This window comes from Convolutriloba macropyga, chromosome 9 (genome assembly GCF_964194025.1).
Source record: "Convolutriloba macropyga chromosome 9, txConMacr16.3, whole genome shotgun sequence".
NCBI classification, from domain to species: Eukaryota; Metazoa; Xenacoelomorpha; order Acoela; family Convolutidae; genus Convolutriloba; species Convolutriloba macropyga.
In genome coordinates this window covers 35917188-35931796 of record NC_134476.1, presented here as the reverse complement: position 1 = coordinate 35931796, position 14609 = coordinate 35917188, and the positions used below count along the sequence as shown (strand labels likewise).

Sequence of the window (14609 nt, the reverse complement as noted above, 5' to 3'; positions counted from 1 at the left end):
GACCGAGAACCGTACTTTCCGGAACCCCTTTGATTAATTTCAACCTGTCGATTTCTACATTGTTTACTTTAACACAGTGAAATCTATCATCAAGAAAACTTTTGATAATATTCTTGCCTGAACCAGTGAAACCCAAGGCTTCCGATTTTTTTTATCAAGCTTGCATTGTATTGTTTCTGTTAAATATACCAGTGCGTCTATCGTGGAATAATTTTTCCGGAACCCAAATTGCGTTTTGTTGTAGATATTGGCTTTGTAAAGATATTCTCCAAATTGCTCTTTAAGTACATTTTCAAAAATTTTTGATAGGGCAGACGTTAAAAAGATTGGTTTATTGTTTAATGGATTATCAATATCAACTTTTTTTAAATAGCGAAGTGATGTGAGCAAATATATGTTGCCAAGGAAATTGTTCAGCTTTCAAATATTCATTAAACAGAAAATACAACAATTTAGCTAGTTCTGGTGCTCCTAATTCAAGTGCCCAAGCAGACAAGTTAGAGGGACCCAGTGGTTTATTTTTGATTCAGTGAAGAAGCGCTCTTAGGCACTCATGGCTGATTAAAAATCTAAAAGACAAATTGAGTGTAACCGAGTGGTGGTTTTCAACCTGACATTTTCTATCGTTATTATTAAACTTAAAAGCCCCTAATTGATGGGGAACGTAGTTGAATTGATAAGCAATCTCTTGTATATTTGTTATGAGTTTACCACAGCTATTTTTTTTAAAAATCGACATTAGTTGGTGTTCTCTTGAAGTTTCTAACTTCAATAAAAACCTTCCATTTTTTTCGACCGCTTGAGTTAATCTCAATCAATTGTTTCTGAAAGTTTTCAAAATCTTTAGTTGGAGTTCAATTGATTTTTTGTATTGGGTAGTTAGTCAAAAATTCCATTGTCAATTAGACCTTCTTTCATATTTTGTAACTGTCTAGTTGTTGCGCTAACAAATTTTTGTGCTAAAGAGAAAAAGGTTTATCATTGCGTATATATATTTTTCTCAAGGGAGCGTGAGTTCTTACTGCACTGAGAACAATATTTTCAAAAGTTGTGTATTGTGTTTCTGTGTCTTTTATTGACTAAAAATAACTCCGGTCTGAGTTTTTAAAAGTTTTCCACAATGTTTTTACATCTAAATTTGTCTCATCAAAAACCAACTTTGAACTAACGGTTGATTTTTTAGTGAGTGTTAAATTTAGAATCGAGAGTTTTGCCATATGGTCAGTTTTGATAAAGTTATCAAAAACGTAAGTTTTGTTTATCGTTCATGTTTATCCATCCGTTATAACATAATCAATTAATGTTCCTTTTTTTCCAATTCTCGAGGCATGTGACACGTTATTCATATTCAAATTGTAAGAAACAACAACTGTATCAGTTTTTGAACGATCTGATTGGTCACAATAGTTCAATTTATAGTCTGCCATTAATATTACCGGCATGTTTTGAGATACCACCCGATCTATTCCTCTGGCTAAGTTTTCAAGGAACTCGCCAGCAAACTTTTTATTGGGACGGTAAGAAAGATTGATCATATATTTTTGCCTGATTTTCATGTGAATAAATTGTACCCACATGCTTTCACAATTTTCATTCACGTCTTCAAAGACCGTACGCAACTTTGCGTTCAGTGTTTTTGGTATTAGCAACATTAAACCACCTGCTTACTTCGCTGCGCCTCTGTCATTTCTCAAACAGATCAAATCACTTTTCTGTATTTCAACTAGTGTCGAATTTGAAAATGTATTTAACCATGTTTCGGTGAAACCATATATGCTATTAATTCCGATGTCATTGACCAGATGTTTTAATTCGATGGATTTTGTATAAAACTCCGAGAGTTTAGATGCAGTATTTTTAGATTTTTGGGGACAGTCCCTCACACATTTGTAAAATTATCACTGTATTTTTTGTATGGGCTGGGGTTCAATTAAATATCTCTACTAGAGTAGAGAAGTAATAAAAACTAACCGCTAAAAATTTAGCAAATAGTTGGAAATAAAATAATTACATATTGAAAACATAGATTAGAGTGTTTCTTGCCTATTGGATTGAATCTCTGTTTGAAATTTGATGGCGCGGGAGGAAGATAGACAAACGATCTTTCAAACAGAATCAAAAAGATTATAAATGTTTTAAAAACTTAGCATTTAATTGAGTACACTATTCGACCGACAGAACACAAACAATGATCGGTATGGTTCAAAATATGAATAAGTCTGGCGGGGTTTATAGAAATTTGGATTTTTGAAAGGGTTTCGAATATTGCGCATGGGTGAGGACTGACCTTTACTGGTTGGTCCAATGTTATAAACAGCATTATTGTACATTTTACTGCTAGCATTTACTAAACCAGATGAGTTTCTTAGAAGATAACAAAGAAGATCTCAAGCATTGGTACACCACTGGAATAATTCAGATGCACATTATCGTGGAAGAGTTGATTGTAATCCGGCACATTTTCATTAGAGTTATGAATGGTGCAAATTATTTGGTTGAGTTTAAGCACTTGAAAACCACTAGATTCCTTATACAACTTTTCATGTAGAAACCTATTGAATTCGTCAATCAATTTGTTTTTGTCACAATTAGCAAGTTGATTCCTTAAGGGAGGCATCTCACACAGTAGAAACACATCCGGTTCAAATTTGACTTAAAATTTTATGACCAGCTCGTTGATTTCTGAAAATATGTCACGAGCAGATTTATTAAACATCAATATGTTATTAGTTCCCTCTTGTAGGATAAAAGTTTCGAGCTTTATGTTCGGGTAGTCATCTAGTATTTTGATCTTTTTCTTTGTTGTGGACCCCCTATATGCGTGGAAACTACAGTCATAGGGAAGGCTGTGGTCTCCCTCAAGTTTCGCTACAATGCTGCTTCCAAAAACTTTATTGTTTTCTTCTTTTTTGTGTGGGGTGGCTTTGAAAACTAACCTTTTCCATGCAAAAACCCTCTCCAGTTGATGAAACCCCCATAACCCCTTCACCTGCCGCGCTATCTGCGGTCAATTTGTCCTTAGCTAGTTTTGTTATAACTTCACAGATAAATTCTTCATTCGCAGTAAGCTTTTTGAAAATTTGGACATATAATTTGTAAGTAACTTCCTTTTTGATGGATAACCAGTCGTTAAGTTAGCGTCTCATCTCCATTAGAATCAGAAGTTATGTGACTATCACAATTTGCATCCATTTCTTATCAATGCAATGATTTCTATCAGTAAAAAAACGTTTTTAGAAGGTCATTTGAAACGATTTTCAACAATAAAAGAGCAACTGTTAAGAAGCTGTTCAATTCTCTGTCTGAAAACCAGCTGTTCAATTCTCTGTAATGAAAACCAATAGGTCTGCCATGTAGTAACAAATTTTTAAAGGACTGAAGAGCTATGCACTTTTTAAGGAGATAAACCATGAAAAATGAAAATAGTGTGATAAGAAAGCAGTACATTTGTCATTTGCCAGTCTTAGTTTGGAAGAGCTGCGCTTTTTCAAACACAAAATCTGATTTTTAAGAATGGCAAAGCAACTAAATTTTTTTTTCGCACAAACCTTTAGTAAAGGAAAATTTCTCAAACAATGCGACACTATAGATTTTGGTCATTATCAGTTTCTGATAAGGATGCAATTGGAAACTGATTCAGTTAAAAAGTCCTCCGCCAATCTAAAAACATTTACAGATAAATTTTTATCTAGGCGACAACAATGCCTCCCTTTTTGCCTAATCACATATTTAGAGAATTCTAAATGTGAGAATCTAAGAGAGCTGTGCCGACACTGAATACCCTCCGAGCTTTACTTGTTTTTTTGGTTTACATCCCATCCCAATTTAAAAAAAAATCCAAGTCACCATAACTGGTCTTCTAGTTCACCAGCATCACCAAATAAAATTCAAATTCCTTGTTGTGTAAACATCCATGATCAGCGCTACGACATCATTAACGTATTGTATTAAGCATAAATAAGAAGGAGGCTCGGTAATGTGCGTTCGTGACTAAAGTTCCACCCCCGCTCTTGCACATTTTTGGCATAAATGTCTACCAAATGCGGGACAGCTAGAAATTAACCAAAAATTCTAGTATTTTTCAAAACGTGGAGTGGTGTATGAACAAAAATGTCACGTCCAACGCAAATACTTCAGTGGAGTAAAAAAAAACCGCATTAGGTTGATACACTATGGTACCAAAAAGCTACGTACAGCTTGATTTCTGCTTTTAAAGCATGAATCGTGCTTCATAAGCATGAATTGCCCTAAGGCGTGAAAAAAGGTGTTAAATTTAGAAGTTTTAAGAGAAATTTCGTTCTCACTTTCTCCGCTTAAACAGAAAATATGGCCAAACCGCTTTGTTCTTTTACCGTTTGCCAAGTTGTTACGTTACGAGATATCGGATTTTTATGGTCTAAAATACCAAAAGAACTCAATTTGAAATCAAGATCCAGTGCACAGTATGCATACAAACGTTACCTGAAAAACAACAGTTTCGAAGCCCAAAAATCGAGCGGAAGACCCTACAAATTGTCAAAAAAATTAGAAAAAAAGTTAGTTCACGGTGTTTTGAAAGATCCCAAAACCTCACTGGAGCGCATTCGAGTGGCTCTTAACGCTTTCTTTTGCAACGATTCAATTTCCGGAGGTACAGTTGGACGAATTCTCAAAAAATATGGCTTTTTTTCAAGAAAGTGAGCAGTTTGAAGAAAAAAAGCGAGTGTTTGCGTTTAAAATGAGGTATAAATATGCCCAAAAAGCCGTTCACTTTCTGGCAGAATGTTGTTTTTACTGATGAAACAAGGGTGCGCATCTCCAGTGACGAAATTTTTAGAGTTTTTCGAAGAAATGGAACGAGATTTCTTGAAAAAAATACAAAATATTTGAGTTCGGACAAACGATCACTTATGTTTTGGGATGCAATTTAACCAGATGGACGGAAATTGCTTTTTAAGTGTCCAAACAGGCTAAACGCTGTCAGCTATTTGGAAATGTTGAAAATTTACGAAGATAAAATGCAGTTCCTGAACATTATTTTTCAACAAAATAATGCTCCTGTGCATAAATCGAAGATTATCGGCAATTTTTTCTAAGAAAACGAGTGGAGGGTACTAGAAAGGCCAGCATGGAGTCCAAATCTGAATCCTATTGAAAATTTATGGTCAATTTTGAAGCAACGATTACGAAAACAGACAGTTTTTTGGGAAAACTTAGAAGAAAAAGTGTATGAAATCTGGAATGAAATTGACACAGACATCGCAAGAAACATGTATCAAAACTAAACAAAACGTCTACTAGACGTTAGAAAAAACAAAATGTGTAATAACGGGTTATTAGAGAAAAAATTTGAACTCAAAATGTTATATTATTTGATGTTTGTATTGCTTTTTAAAAAATCTTTAGGTGTAAGTAGCTTTTTGGTACCATAGTGTAACATCTGCCATAATTAAGAAAGCCAGGCAAGACGAACAAAAAAATCAAACAACAACAACAAACAATAATTATATTCGAAACTGTTTGTCTATTTTTTTTTCAAAAAAACTTAATATCAAAGTCAAGATAGCGTCAGATAAAACTGAAATTGAACGAAATAACTTGTACTTTACCCAAAAAAGATATGAGACCAGTCCATAATAGGACTTGGTTACAAGTAGACAGAAAAATAGCAAAGTTAATACATTCGCTTATCTTTGCAAAAAACAATTAATTTCAAAGTAATGAAAACCATTAGATATCAACTGAAAAATTCCAAATGAGACAAACAAAAACTCATTTGAAACTTGCAAGAAAACGCAGTCGAAGCCGTAAAACCTAATTTTGCGCCTCAAAAGCTGTTTGGTTGCGCCGTCTACAAGTAACAATAATGTGTTATGCGACCTCTCATTAATGAGTGTTGGTAAAAAGACCTCTCATTAATGAGTGTTGACAAATAAAAGAGAAAGAGGTAAAACTAAGAAATACTTTTGTATTTTTCGAGAACAATTATTTTCAGTCATGAAAGCCATTAGCAACAAAATGGAAAACAAAATGGTTTCCTTGTTAGCCGACAAAGAAGCCCTTGAGACCTTAAGTTATTCTGAATATCTGTTGCGCTCACAAAAAGAACGTCAAAAATAGACAAAAATCCGATATTAATTTTCTGTTTTGTTTGCGAACAACCGGAGCCAAGCCAGTAGAGTCACCACGAAATCTTAAAATTTTTAGATTTTGTACTCTTGCGTCTGCTCTTGACGCCAATAAGGTCATATGTAAACTGTAATTAACGAGACTAGGTGACAAATACACAAAAAAGAACAAAAATGCGAAGTAAGAGTTTTCTTTAAAAAAACATTTTTTTCAAATTCATGAAATTCATCAGCTGTTTACTCAATCAGAGTATGGGCTCATCTGAACCTCTGACAAAGCCATTGAGACATGTCATTCTCCGAGAAATTTCATACGACTATAAGACAAAGTGAAATCGACAGTTTAAAAAAGGTAAAAAAAAGTCCATTATATTCTTCGACAGTGGTGTCAAGCCGTTAAAACAAAATTCTGAACCTTAAATGATTTTGATATGTTCAACTTTGCTTTATTTTAAACGCCAGTTATGTGTTGTATGAGCTGTCAATAATGTGATAATGTGAAAAAACGATAAAAAGGCGTGAAAAATTGCAAATGCCCATTAAAAAAATGTGAAACCTGGTAGTATCAAAGCCAGAAAACCATAACTTAACGATTAAAAAAACCGCAAAACAATGTGTTTTAATTCAGTAGATTGAACGGGCATTCTTTCTTTGTTGACACTGAGCTTCACGTTGACCATATAAAGAGAAAATTAGTGGTAGAGTTCAAAAATGCTTTGCTTATGGAAAAATCAAAGTTTAAAAAATCAAAACCACCACAAGCTTTCGAGTAAAAATTAGATGCATAAACATGGAATTGCTTAGGAAGCCACTTGGACCTGTCACCAGTGAGCTTTGATTTGAGTTGTTGTGTTCTTTAATTATAATAAAAATGATTAATTTTTTTTAAAAGACCGACTGATTACAATCGGAATTATTTTTGGATTGTAACAGTCTAAGACTGGCCAAAAAGTAGCCTGGCTATTGATATGCGTCCATTAAGAACACTTAGTTGTTTCAGGTGTTATAGATATAGTTTATGTGTAGGTAAAATATTCAAAAACAAATGCTGCGTTTTTGATAATCAAAAAAAAGTTAGCGAAAAACGGGAAATTTTTTCACAGCGCACTCTCAATGGGAGTGGAAATAGGAATAACCCCGTTGGAGCTAACGAATATTGTGTTAATGGGTTTGGGTGCGTACTTATGGCACATTTAAAGTGGGCTAAAGAATCTTATTTTGTGCAATTTTTGATGAAATAGGCTGAATTTTGAAAAATTTAGCCAAAATTTTAGACAAAAAAATTAAATCAAAATAGTCAACAACAGTTCTTTGGTCTTTGAAAATCAAATCAATGCTATTGTTAACAATTTAAAAAAGTTTTAGGAAATTGACTAAATTTTAGGCAAAAGTTCCGGAAAAGGTGCATAAAAATAACGCAAATCAGTCTCATTATTCACAAAAAATTAAGCCTCGATAACTCGCTCTAGAAAACGAAAATCAAAATCTTTTCAATTCCATATTCTACTCTGGATGGGCTTTTTATGGATACCACTCACAACTCTCTACGATGCATATCGATCGGTCAAAATTGACTGATCAAAAACACCCATTTGAGTATATAGTTCCTCCCATCCCCACTCAAGAGGGGTCGGAACAATTATGCAATTAGTCAGGATATATCAATGTGATGTTTTTGCTGTGTGATCAAGTCATCAACACTCATCAACTAGACTCCTGTTTCGGTTCCTGTAATCAGCTTCAAAATATCTGCCTCTCTGAAAAAAGCTGACGTGGAAAAAAATTCTTTGACTGAAAAAGGCAAATATACCCGGCAGATTGCCGGAAAAAATCCGCCGTTGATTCCAAAAAGCATGATTTGGATTGAAAGAATAGAAGATATTGAAAAAAAAAGATTTTTGTTCTAAAACATTTTTAAGTCCGATTTATTTTGATGGCATTTCTTCGTAGTTGAACATACTTCTGTTTCTTAAGAGAGGCTAAGGGGCTACTGTCAATACCAATAAGCACAAGAGACGGTAACTAAGACTTATAGGAACGACGTTCAAATAGCGCGCATCTAAAATTGGGCTATATGGGTTTATCCCGTTTCTATTTCTGATTTTAATTTTTTATACTGACTGTGTTCATTTTGAATTGCTTTGCTTAGCAACTGATGTTCAAATTCACTTTTAGCAGAATGAGAGAAGAGAGAAACTAGCCCAGAGAAGTCAAAAAGATTTCACGCAAAATGTCGAAAAAGCGGCAAAATGGTAAAGCGAAAAAAAGTTCGACGAAGTAAAAAAACATAGCAGGACAAGTCCTGACGTACAATTCAAAGAATTTTCATTGACTAAACAGAAAACTAGACATAGAACGGTCTAGGAATGGATTGGGAAAACCATTTAGAAAAAAATTCGATCCAAAAAATCGAAAAAACAGCAAAAATCAAAGTGAAATTGCCGCATATGAACAAAAAACCAATAGCGAGAAAGCGAATTTTTGTTCATACACTGTTTTCTAACTCTACTTTAAAATTAGAGCGCAAAAATTTCACGCCGCAAAGCCACTCGCTTTTTCGCTCTACTTCCTGTTTCGGCGTGACCAAAATCACTACTCCAATTTGACTTAAAATCATGAAAATGTGTGAACAGATCTTAAAAAAAACATAGCCGGAAGAATTCCGGAAACGACTCGAAATGAAAAATCCATTTAAATGCCATGCAACTACTCATCAAACAAAACGTTCTTTCACTAATTTATGATTATCTTGAAACAAAGTCATGAAACAAAAAAGTAAAAACAATAAAATCAAATCTGTTCAAATATCATAAAAAATCTGATCAAATTGTTATAAATTCAGATCCCGAAAAAGCTATCTCTGCCAAAATAACTTCATCAAAACAACTACCACCTATGTGAATTGTGAGAAAAAAAATACTTTAGGCTAAATTATGAGAAAAAGCTCTTAAAAACAACTTTACTGAAAAACTGGAAAAAGTTACTAAACTTTTTAATATTTCAAAATACATATAAATCCAAAGAAAAAACCCTTCAGCCAATAGGGTATCCAGATGCTCGCAAAACAATAGGCAAGTCATAATAGGCAAAGTAACTTAACTAAAAACAGAAAAAAACGAAAAAATGCAAAAAATTAAGAATAGTTCCAATTTTCGCCATTTTTCTGTCTTATTTCTCAACAAAAAAAAGATTCTTGCCTACAAATCTGTAACCAATTGTTATCATAATATTGCTCAAGTAGAAGGGGTTTCTTCAATACCCATTTGAGCCAGTAAAACAAATAATCGTCAAAAAAACGCAAAAATTAGCCCGTAAAATCAGCAAAATACATTAAAAACCTCCGAATTATCATAAAATTCATATGAATTTCCAGAAACCTTCAAACCACTACCGGAACCAGCCTAAAATTAAAACAAAATCATAACCAAACCTCTTAACGAAAATAAATGAAAAAAACTGCTTTAAAATGCCGCACGTGATCAAAAAAAATTCGCTCGCTTAGAGAAAATTTTTTCACACATCAATTTCTCGCTCTCTCAAATACAGCGGTATGAACAAAAACCACTCTCTTTTCGCTCCGCTCTTCACTTTTGTTCAGCACCAAAATCACTCCAAATTTTTTCACGCGTTTCAATTCCCGCTTCAAAAATCACTCCAATAAAATTGATTAAGGACTTCTCCAATACTCCTCTTCGAGTCGTAAAAAGACAGCGCCCCAATACAATTCAAATTCTTTGAATTGTAAAAATAGGAGCGCTATAATAGCCGGCTGAGATGAGGGCGGCTATTAATAATAGCAAAGTAAAACACAAAACCAGGATTCAACTGCTCAACTCTGAAAGTCAGGTATCGCTCACATAGCTTTAACTCTCCGTCACCTTTCCCTTTTTGTTTACGAGTGGCATATGTTAGAGGAATATTATTTTCCGAGTTTGACAAAAAACGTGGCTCATCTCTAAGTCGTCCCCGCTCCTAAATGCACAAATGAGCAAAATTCCATCTCAATTGTCAGTTTAAAAAATGCCAATCAAAATAAAATTCAAGAGCAGCTTTTAACTAATATCTACAATTCATTTAAAGATATGGTCAAATCTGTACTTACAGGAAGCTCGCATAACACAATTGTAAATCAATCTTCAAAATACAATTATTTCCAGTTTACAGTATTAACATTTTCTGTCAAGCTTGTCACCTGATATTTAGCCTGATTATTTTGTGTTCATTTTGTTAGGATGTTTATCAGATGTTAGGATGTGTTTGTGTGATCATACAAGATTAGCTTCAGTCAAAGTGACAAGTTCCTCAGATGCAGTCGGGTGTATAGCGACAGTGTCATCAAACTCTGCCTTGGTTGCACCCATTTTGACAGCCACTGAGAAGCCCTGCAGCATCTCGTCACAATTCAACCCAATCATGTGAAGTCCAATCACCTAAAATGGTAATTCATTTTAGAGGTCAAAAAGTACAGTATAGAATAGAATAGAATAGTTAATTCAATTGGATAGTATTGGACAACATTTCAAATCATCACATCCAATTACAATCCAATTAGGACACAAAATGAGCATAATTGCTCTTCAAGTCTGTGCCCATATACGCAAAAAATTGATAACCCAAATAAATTGATGTCATCTTGCTGAAGCGTATTAAAAGTTAGTAATAGAGGGTAAAAACATCCCTATTATCTTTAATGTAAAGCTCATTTATTTTTGATATATGTGCTTTCACTTGCTGAAAACTAAAGTTTTGAAAGTTTTCGGGTAATAAATTCAGTTGTTTTAGCCAATTATATGTTTTCTTCAACAATTTAGCTAATGACTTTTTGTTTTTTGTAGTTTTCGAAATTGGTGGGGGAAATAGGCCTCTTAAACTCCATCTCGTTTGTTTTTTAATGACTGCTAGACTTTGCGGAATTATGTATTGTAGCGGAGATTCGGACCTTATTTGTTTAAAAAGTTCTTTGACAAGTTCAATCACGTAAAGTTCGTATACAGTATATATCTTGTTGTCAATTAGTGTAAGACCTAAGGATTCATATTTTTTCCTGAAAAAAAAATGCTCGAATGATTTTTCGCTGTACCCTATCAATTTCTTTTAAATTCTGTTTGCTTGTGTTCCCATAGACTAATAGACCATAAGTTATGACCGATTTGGCAAAAGAGTCATAAAACATTAGAAGACACCTTCTTGAATAAAAATGTCGTACCCGATAAATTAGTCCGCAAAACTTGTTAAGTTTTTTAACAACAAAATCAACATGATCACGGAATGTTAAGTTCTTATCAATGTAGATTCCTAAATACTTACAAGATGTGTTGTAATCTAGAGCATTATCCTTGAGTTTTACTTTTTCTTTTGTGGGTTTACCGAAATTTATGGCTCCACTTTAGACATAATTAATTGTTAATTTGTTAGTATTAAACCAGTTGGAAACTCTTTCAACATCCAATTGTAGAGGCGAATTATTGTCATTAATGGCATTAACAACAGTAGTATCATCTGCGAACATTACTAAAGTGCTTTCATTACAAACTGCGGGGAGATCATTGATATACAAAATGAACAAAAAAGGGCCCAGAACAGAGCCCTGAGGTACGCCACAAACTATTTGCTTTTCTGTCGTTTTTTTGCATCCTGCACTTACAAACTGGGTGCGCCCAGTTAAATAATTCTTTAATAGCTCTAAAATTGGACCTCTGAATCCATATCTTTCTATTTTTAGTAACAAAATTTCATGATCTATTGTATCAAAAGCTTTGCTTAAGTCAATAAAACTAGCTTGCCCAGTTGATTTGTTGGCAATAACATTTCGAATATACTCCGTTATGGTGGCAACTGCATGCACACATGACATTTTAGATCTAAAACCAAACTGATTGTTCGCTAGCAAATTATTTTTTACAAAATTTCATCATACTCTTAAGTAAGATTTTCTCTAGAATTTTGCTTATTGTACTCAGTAAACCGATAGGTCTGTAATTACCAGGGTCAGTCTTGTTTCCTTTTTTATATAAGGGTATTACTTTGGCTACTTTTAATGAATCTGGGAAAATACGCTCTAGCAAACAATAATTAATGGCTCTTGCAAGATGACATTCAATAATGGGAGAACAACACTTCAAAATTTCGTTTGAGATTCCATCATGACCAGTACTTTTCTTGTTTTTCATTTTCCTCAAGATTTTTGTAACCTCTGATTCATTTGTTTGATGAAGTACCATCGTTTTTTCATTATTGCGTATATTGCAACTGCTTTTTTCGTTATTAAATTTTGCAGATAATTTTGGTCCAATTGAAACAAAGTAATCGTTCAAGTCATCAAGATTTGGTAAATCGATGGTATTGTCCTTTCTTTTTTTGGGCTTGGATTTTTGCCTAGTTTTTTGAAGTTATCGTCTCTTTCCATTTCTTATCAAGTTAGTTACCTTGTTCCGTATTTGTTTATCTAGTTTGGTTTTCAATAGTAGGCTCTGCTATCCATTTTTGAAACATTTTGTCTCTTTACAATGGCATTTTTGATTTCATTTGTAATCCAGCTTGCAGATTTAGGAGAATCAGACGTTTCGAAAACCTTTTCAGGCGCAAATTTGTTTAAACTTTCAATAATTTTCTTGATCATTGTACTCATGTAATCATTAGCATTCAAATTCTCAGGAATTTTTTTGATATTCTGGTCTAAGACGAAAAGAAAATTCAGCGCTTTGTCTGTTTTGATTGATTTCAAATTTCGCATGAGTACCGATGACTGAATGCTTTTAATTTTTAAGCTTGATACAAAACATTCAGCAGTTAATATAAAATGATCGCTTATTGTCGTCGCTAGCGTTCCAGTTTTTATGTTTGTTTCTGTGATTATATGATCAATACAGCTCTTTGAATTTTTGGTTACCCTTGTAGGCATTGAGTTTTGTACTTGAAAATCAAATGATCTTAAAAGATTCTCATAATTTTTTGTACTTTTTTCTCTCTTTAATATATCTATGTTGAAATCACCAAAGATTAAACTTTCCTCTTTTGAAAACTTCAAACAATGTAAAATCGTTTCCAGCTTTGGTTGAAAATCAGTTAACTTCAAAGACGGAGGTCTATAAATCACACAAAAATTATGCAAACATTTCTCGTCGTATTTCACTTGTAAAATTAAGCATTCAATTTCTGTGTTAGTATCCTGTATTGTATATTGAAGATTATCTCTAATGTAAAAGGCTACTCCACCAGATCGTCTCTTAGCGTTGTTTCTGGGTTTCGACACTATTGTCTGATAACCTGGCAGATCATAGTCGTCAGGCTGGTCACTATCATTTAACCATGTCTCAGTTAAAGCAATAACATCAGGTTTTTGATCTAATGTATCAAGGAAAACTACTAGTTCAGCATGATGGAATCTCAAAGACTGAATGTTTAAATCCAAAAAAGTTCGGCTTTTGTTTTTAGTATGACAATCAATGATGTATGAAGACTAAATCGGATTCTCTTCACTGCTCTGATTACTCGAAGTTATTGCATTCATCGTTCAAGTTTGTACTTTTTTTGGACGGCGGAGACTCTTTTTCAACCAATAAATTGAATACTTTTTCAGTCAAACAGCATAACCTGTCCAGCTTGTCAAATTCTTTTGTGCCACAATGCTTTTGAAAACTTCCTTGAGGTGATTGAAAAGCCACCTGCCGACTTCTTTTCGATGGTGTTTTCTTATTTACATAAGGTTCTTGTGCCAACATCTCTACTGTTTCCATACCCCATTCGTTTTCAGTATTACCATTAGTTCCCACAAGGTAATCAACTTGATGCCGACTGTCAACTGGATACCAAGTTGTATCGTTTTCTGAGAACTTAACGCGTACTTGGTTTTTGTTCGTGGTTGTAAGAAGATTTTTTTCTTTTCTGCAATAGTTGTACAAGTCTCTATCACTTTCCGCTAGACGCTCGTTTATGTGGATTTTTGCCCCAGAAACCGGATCAAAAAAAGAATTGCGATTAAACCATACCGAATCGCGCTGATGATTATAAAGAAATTTAACAATTATGAATTTTCTTTTACCTTTCCCAGGTAGGTAATGGCAGGCCGCAATATCATGAGTTTCAATTGAAAATTGTACTGACCTGATTAACTCCACAATTTTCTGTACCGGGTACTCACCACCGTTCTCTACCCCATGAAAAGTCAAACACATAAAAGATGAATAACGTTCCAATTTAGTAACTCTCTTTGAAAGCTCCTCCTTTTCGGTCCTTAGTTGGTCACATCCTCTACGCAGTTGGTTGATTTCTTCTTTTTGATAATTAATTTCTTTAATGAAATCCAGAAATAATGAACGCATTGAATTTGTATCGTTAAGATCAATTGAGTTTAGTTTCTCATACAGCGCCATAGTTAAGAATGCAGTTGAAATTTTATTACGTAATGCAGTGTAAAAGAAAGCGACTGTTTGCTAACTGCTCATTTCGTGCTCTGAACTGCTCATTTCGTGCTCTGAACTGCTCATTTCGAGTATATAGCAA

The 14609-nt window shown here is 33.8% G+C and overlaps 1 protein-coding gene and 1 long non-coding RNA gene across 2 annotated transcripts in view; one reads left to right on the top strand and one right to left on the bottom strand.

Annotated features, from left to right (window-relative positions):
• Positions 1–14609, top strand: part of LOC142345753 (potassium voltage-gated channel subfamily A member 1-like) — a 488213-nt gene that overhangs the window by 94738 nt on the left and 378866 nt on the right. The gene's annotated exons all lie outside the window — the stretch shown is intronic.
• On the bottom strand, positions 10129–14572 carry LOC142345757 (uncharacterized). Its single transcript, XR_012759354.1, has 2 exons — positions 13701–14572; positions 10129–10537 (listed from the first exon to the last, which is right to left on the bottom strand). It is a non-coding gene; the product is annotated as an uncharacterized LOC142345757 (long non-coding RNA).